General features: G+C 36.0%; 1 non-coding gene across 1 annotated transcript; it reads left to right on the top strand.

The window, feature by feature from the left end:
- Window positions 1-339: 339 nt before the first annotated feature.
- On the top strand, window positions 340-445 carry LOC128287190 (small nucleolar RNA R71). Its single transcript, XR_008277886.1, has one exon. It is a non-coding gene; the product is annotated as a small nucleolar RNA R71 (small nucleolar RNA).
- Window positions 446-7,770: the final 7,325 nt, after the last annotated feature.

Below are 7,770 nucleotides of genomic sequence, written 5' to 3'. Positions count from 1 at the left end.
CTAATGCACCAACAAAACATGTTTCATGACATGTTTAGCCCATCCTCCTTGTCATGGCCGCCACCACCTATAAAAGGGGAATTTGACATGCAAGTCCATTATTTTGCATGCATGCTTTAATTAGTCATCACACATTTCCCTATCATACTTTCAAAGTTCATTACTAAGTCCTTTCTTGTGGAATTCACCCTTATAACACTAAATAAATCATCATAAAATGTCATACATGAGCACACACATATTATAGGCATCAAAATAAATTTTTAATTATTTTTATGCCTCGGTTTTGTGGTCCCGAGACCACCTTCCGACTAGGGTCAATTTTGGGCTGTCACAAGTAACCTATGGTGAGGCACCTTGTCAGAAGGTCCTTGTATCTCTCCCATGCATCATAGAGTGTTTCTAAATCCATCCGCACAAAAGAAGAGATATCATTACATAATTTAGTTGTTTTAGCTGGCGGAAAATATTTTAGTAAAAATTTTTTGGTCATTTGTTTCCAAGTAGTAATTGACCCTCGTGGTAACGTGTTCAACCACTGTTTAGCTTTGTTCCTCAATGAAAAAGGAAACAACCGAAGACATATGGCATCATCAGAAATGCCATTAATTTTAAATGTATCGCATAGTTCTAAGAAGTTGGCTAAATGAGCTTTGGGATCCTTATCCTACAAACCATCAAACTAAACAAATTGTTGTATCATTTGAATAGTGTTAGGTTTTAATTCAAAAGTATTTGCAGCTACAGCAGGTCTAACTATGCTTGATTCAGTTCCTGTTAAAGAAGGTTTAGCATAATCATACATAGTGTGTGGAGCAGATTTTGATTAATCGCAATTGCGAGGAGGTAGGCGATTGCCTTGGTTTTCACCATCTCTTGATTGGGGTTGAGTATTGTCTTTTTTCTCGTTCTCCGTGTATCTTAAGCTGCGCCTTATTTCTCTTTGGTTTCTATGAACTGTACCATCGATTTCTTCGTCAAAAAGTAATGGTCCCGATGGTTTTCTTCTAGTCAAAAACTATAAAAACCTGCCAAGAGAAAGAAGTCAAAAACTATAAAAACCTGCCAAGAGAAAGAAAAAGTAAGTTAATAAATAATAATAATAAAATTAAATTAAATTGCAAGAAAAATAAGTGGCTAAAGTAATAAAAATTGAGTGTTACTAATATCTTAGTTCCCCGACAGCGGCGCCAAAAACTTGATCGCGTGGTTTCGTGATAGGTTTTAAATATTTATAATTACTCATTCTTAAACTAACTATTATCGCGATGTAGGCAAGTGTACCTATCGAACAGTAGTATAGTTTTAGCAAGACTGGATTTTCGAACCCAAAGGAACTAAAAGTACTAGTAATGACTGTCTTTTTATTATCTAGCCTAAGAATAAAGAGGTTTTTGTTTTAACTAACTAATTATCTAAACGAGAAATGCATAGAGAAAAGAATTAAGGAATTGCTTTTGGGAAAAATCGATTGACTTAAGACAATACCTAAGGAAAAATCAACCTAGACTTTACTTGTTATTCTGGCTCCGAATCGGACGATTTATTCATTCAAGTTGTTCCGCAGAGATCCCTAAGTTATGTTATTATCCCTATTCAAGACTAATAACGTCTAATCCCTAGATTGAATAACCCAGACTTTTCTCTAATTAACACTCTAGGGTTGCATTAACTCGATCTATGGATCCCCTTATTAGGTTTCACCCTAATTCGGCAAAATCTTGTCACCCTATGTCTAGGAGCCCAATCAACTCCGATTAATTATGAAAAATGTACTTTTAGACAGGGTTTATTCCTCCTCTGAATAAGAGCATGTCTTGAATCAGTATCTTGGGATATCAAAATAAGAATTAAGAATACATAATTAATAACAAGTTAAAATTTATCATAGGATTCAGAAAATAATAACAAGATTCGTCTTAGGTTTCATTCCCCTTAGGTATTTAGGGGTTTTAGTTCATAACTAAATAAGAAAATATCTTAGAAGAATAAAGAATACAAAACATAAAGAAAACCCAAAACTCCTGAAGGGAAATTGAGAAGAGATCTTCAGTCTTGATGATAAATCCAGCTTCTGAGAAGGATCAATCGGCTTCCTTGGAGTAATTCCTTGCTCCCCCTTCTCCGTCTCCCTTTTCTTCATTCTCTAGGGTGTATTTATAAGCTTTGTAATGCCCAAAAACCCTCAAAATTAGCCTTTTCCGAATTGGACTCAACTTGGGCTCGACAGGGACACGCCCGTGGCGCACGCCCGTGTTCGATTACTTCAAGCCATGTTCGAGCCTGCCAAATTGACACGGCTGTATGGTATGCCTGTGTGAGGAGGTCTAGGCCGTGTTGATTTCGTACTTTGGCCCATTTTCTCCATTTTTGGCCCGTTTCTCATTCCTTTCGCTGTTCTATGCTCTCATAAGTATAAAACATGAAATTAAAGCATTAGGAGCATCGAATTCAGCAATTCTAATGAGAAATCATCCATAAAATGCATTAAACATGGGGTAAAAATATGTATAATTTATGGTTTATCAAAGCTATTATTTTATGCAAATTCAATCAATGGCAAGTATCGCTCCCACGTACCTTCAAACTCAAGAATACAACATCTCAACATATCCTCGAGTATCTGAATAATTGCTCGGATTGAGCATTCGTCTGTGGGTGAAAAGCAGTACTGAAATGTAGCTTCATACCCAATGCATATTGCAGTTTCTTCCAAAATCGTTATGTGAATCTCGAATCTCTATATGAAACAATGGAAATAGGTACCCCGTGTAATCTCAAAACCTCAAAGATATATAACTCATTTAACTTATCAAGTGAGAAATCCATACGCACAGGAATGAGATGAGCCGATTTTGTCAACCTGTCAACTACAACCCATATTGTGTCTTTTCTACTCAGAGATAGGGTAAACCCGAAACAAAATCCATAGTTACTTTATCCCATTTCCACTTAGGAATCATAATAGTCTGTAATAAACTAGATGACATTTAATGTTCAATTTTGACTTGATGACAAATCAAACATTTAGAAATGAACTCTGAAATATCCCGTTTCATACCATGCCACCAATAAAGTTGTTTCAAATTATTATACATTTTTGTACTTCCCGGATGAACTGATAAACTACTATTATGTGCTTCATTCAAAATCTTCTGAATCAACTCTGAAATTCTTGGAACACATATTCGGCCTTTGAATCTTAAACAATCATCAGAATCAACTTGGAACTCTAAATTAGGGTTCGAATCACATTGAACTCTTTTAGCTAAATTTCATTATCAACTTTTTTATCTTTATAAATCTACTGTAAAAACAACGATCTCACTTTCAACTCAGCTACAATTGATCCGTCATCAGGTAGAGCCAACTGAGCATTCATTGCACATAAAACAAACAAATATTTTCAACTTAATGAATGTAACACCCTGATTTTAGGCCTAGAAGTAATGGGCCTTGAGTATGGGATCGGTTAGAAGGCTGCTTGAATAAAAGAAAGGTGTTTAAATATTTTATAATTGTGTGTTTAGTTTAATTGTTAAATTATTTAGGAAGGGTTGGTAGTGTGGAAAAAGTCCTCGGATCGATCCAGGGCTTTAGAAAAATTTTGCATTTTTTTCTAAAGGACCTTAAGCATCAGGTGGAAGGCTTATTAATAGGGCCTGGTAAAATCTGACACAAGGAAATGCTTGGCCTAGTGGCAAAAGGCATTGGTAGCAAGTAGGAAGTCCAGGGTTCGAGTCCTAGCCTTGGCAAAGAATTTTATTGCGCATAAGATAAGTAGGGAAGCTAGGTTTAGGCTTTATAAATATGTTAGGTGGGAATTCGACACAAGGATGCACTTGGCCCAGTGGCATGATGGCATTAGGAGTAAGGAGAGGTGCTGGGTTCAAGTCGCAGCATGAGAAAAAGTTGTGGGTTATTTTTTTTAGAAAACTTGGAGGTCGGTAGAAAGAGTTTATAATTAATTGAGGAGGGGAAACGACACAAAAGAGCTTGTGGCTTGGTGGAAAGGGACGAATAGCGCAGCCAAGAGATTAGGGGTTCAAATTTGAATGGTAGAAAATATTTTTAGAATAATCAGGTTGCGAGTTAATAGGCCTTAAAATGTAGTTAGGGATGGAATATGGCACAAGAGTACCTGCGGTGCAGTGGCGTGAAGCATGCTATGGTTATGAGAGGGAGCAGGTTCGAGTCCCAAGGCTGGCAAAGTTTAAATTTTTATTCTTTAAGAAAAATGAGGCTTAGGAATATAAGCCTTATAATTAATTGTGACCGAATGGTAGTGTAAGAAAGGATGCGGTGCAGTGGCCAGCAGCGTGTGGGGAGGTAGAGTAGCCTTGCGGTTTGGAGTTCAAGTGGAGGCGCGCGCAAAGGGAGAATTTAATTTTGCTACTCAAGTGTTGTATGGTGGAAGCAATTTGAATGCAATTCAAATTGGAATTTTTGGCTAAAATCAAGGGGATTAGGATGAGGATTAAAGGTAGATATGATGGTGATAAAATTGGAGAATTTGAAGCGAAATTATCTTGACGAGTAGATGTATTATTTATTTATTTATTTTTAGTATAAATATGTGTGTCGTATGGGCGAGTAAGGGCATTTGTTGTTTTTGTGTGCTTCAGTCGCATATCACCTCCTCTTTTCTTTAAGCCAAATTCTTGATCTTTTCTTCCTTATTTTAATGGAATCAATCTCTTCCCTCTTCAACTTAGCTGACTGTTTCTTTTTAATTTAAAAGCCGATTCATACACTTTGGGGATTTGATTTCTTATTGGCAAGCAATCTCGCAATCGGTAAGTGAGTTAGACCTTCTTCGGCTTTTGTTAAATATTTCTAAGTTCTTTCTTTTCTACACTCTTAAAAGCCTATTCTTCTTTAGTCTTTCAAAAACTTTCGTTAACTTACAGTTTCTCCATTTATTTCTCTTTTTCCCTCTCATTCAAGAGTGTGATCGCTAATGGAAAAAAAGGGTTCTAGCAGAGAGGTTGGGATAGAGGCTTCCAAGTTTAAGTGACATAAGGTGTCAGTCGTAGGGACTTTCTTCCTGGATGCAAAAGGGGGACTACGTCAGATTTCGAGTTACATAGGCAAATCGCAATCAATCAATCTACTCAAGGCAAGTATAGGTGGTTCTTCGGTAAGAAGTGGATTTATTTTGAATTAATGGAATGCGACTAATGGAATATAACATTGAATATAGGTTTGGGAGATTATGAATACTTAGTACTCCAGGTGATAAAGTGTGATCTTCTACCCTATGATAACTTGATATAAAGCTGAAGGTGTGTACACACACTACATACATAAGTAGATCGACAAAAGCTGAAATGCCGAAAAGCCGAAAGTTTGACTACGACAATATTGCGAGTGCGCGAACACTCATGAGATGGAAATCAATAGGTTGTCTAAGGCCCCATGAGCGATTCCACGGGCTTGGGCTGTGAATTGGCTAACCGGGCCAAACTAGGCTTAATGGCCCCGATGGGTTGTTGGGCCCATAATAGGTAAAAATTGATAATTGATGCTATATGATGAAAAATCATATGTAAGTATGACTATAAATGTGAATTGGGCCTGATGGGCCTAATGGGTGATATAAATGTGATTGGGCCTAGTGGGCCATATACAGGTATGTGAACTTGACTGGGAATTGTAAGGGGTTTTGGGCCTAGTATATGATGACTACATAAAACATAATTAATATATTGCGACGGTGGACAAGTCATAGCGCTAAGGTGTGGCAACGGGTATACGTATGTCTAGGATTGGATCTGGGGAGAGCTTGGTACTTAAGCGGTCTTAATGACTCACCTCCTCTTCTCTGGATCCTACCTGGTGCATAGTATTCGTTCATCTTAGCTCACGGGATTTTTTAACAGGCCAAGGTAAATGAAAACAGTAATAAAAGGAAAAATTATTGAAATGCCCCTAAGGATGAAAATGACCAAAATACCCCTAGGTGTTAAATGTAAGTTTTATGTATGTGACATGCATATCTGCTGCATACATATGATATTCTGCTTAGGTCATATTCCCGATACTAATAAAATGTAACATCCCTAACCCGTATTCTTTTCTGGAATAAGATTACGAGGCATTACCAATCAATCAAAACATAATTCATACATATACACATTCATAATCAAAATGCATTCATACCAAACACATTGTCCCTTATAAGGCTCTACGTGTAACATCCTAAATTAGGGCCTAGTCAGAATAGTAGTTTCGAGACCACAAATCCAAAGTAAGAAAGTTTTTTTTTTTATATTTGTATGGTCTGCAATTTCACGGAATTATTTCCTAAAAATCTTGCTCGAAAATTTTGACGTTTGGGCACTTAATTTAGTCAGAAGGACTAAATTGTAAAAAGTGCGAAAGCTGAGTTCTACATGTTAGAGGTGTCTAATTGTTATGAAATTTTAAATTTGAGGTCCTTAAATGGTAATTAGACCATTAGTTAATTTTTGGATAGAAATAGACATGAAATGGGTGAAATAGAATATTTTTAAGTTAGGGGCATTTTGGTAATCTAATAATTAAAAGAATTAAAAAGTGAAAATAATCCAAAATTTTCCATCTTCTTCTTGTCCAGCCAAATCTACCATGGAAGCCATGACAAGGGTTTGGTTCAAGCTTCCAAGCTCATTTGTAAGTGATCCCAAGCCCCGTTTTTAATGTTTACATTTTTAAAGTTCCAGTAACTCGATTTACCTATTTCTACCGTTATTTTGAGCTAGGGCTCATGTTTAAAATTTAACCATGACTGATATGCATTTGTTTTGATGTCTAATGGTAGAAAATGAATGTTGGGTGTTAAATAAACGACTTTTGCTAAGTGATTTTCGATGAAAATGCTTAAAAGGACCATTTTGTAAAAGTTATTTAAACTTTGTCATAAAAGCTAATTTAGTGGAAACTGGGAGCTACTATGGTTATGCAAATGATTGGACTAGGTCAAAATGCAAGGCAATTGAATAAAAATCATTTTACGAGCCTAGGGGCCAAAGTGTAAATAAGTGAAAGTTTTGGGGTAAAAATGAAAATTTGTAAAAGTATAATTTTTGGATCAATTTGAATAATTTGAATAATAAATGAGTACTTTTTGAAATGTTAGATCAAGAAAATTGAGATTCGGGCTTAAATCGGGAAAGTTTGAGATTATGGACTAAATTGGAATAGTTGGCTATAATTGCTTTTGAGATAAGTTCGTGTGATAATAATAATGCAATGTTATACTTGAATTGTAATGTTAAATTACTATTACATGAGTTGTACGAATTGCTACACGGTTGTACCAGACAAGGATTCGACAAGTAAGTTCGTGTAACTTGAATGTATACTTTTAATATTTAAAATGCATGCTCTTTGATGTTATGAAATTTTGATATTCATGGTATAATAATTCATGTTATATGAATGTAATGATGAAAAGAGGATTAAAAGTCCCAGTTGAATGAAAAGGATGTCCGATGGATTTTCCTAAAAAGAAATTGACGGTAATTTAGATCTGAACTCATTAGAGTAATTGTCGTTGCAGGGGATTTAGCCTAGACTGGTAATCCTAACATTACACTACGAGTTTATACTACCGGGGATTTAGCTTGGACTGGTAATCCCACCGTAAGGATTGAGGCTCGCGGGAATGCATTCGTTGAAAAGGTCACTAGCATGAATTGACGATAAATGATTTAGTACGCTATAAGTGTACTAAGGAATATCCATCGAGAATCCAAGGAATTATACGGATTAATATGAGAAATGGAA

The sequence above is a fragment of the Gossypium arboreum genome, chromosome 13 (genome assembly GCF_025698485.1).
Source record: "Gossypium arboreum isolate Shixiya-1 chromosome 13, ASM2569848v2, whole genome shotgun sequence".
Lineage (NCBI taxonomy): Eukaryota > Viridiplantae > Streptophyta > Magnoliopsida > Malvales > Malvaceae > Gossypium > Gossypium arboreum.
Note: the sequence above shows the minus strand (reverse complement) of the source record. Positions and strands in the feature narration are given on the sequence as shown.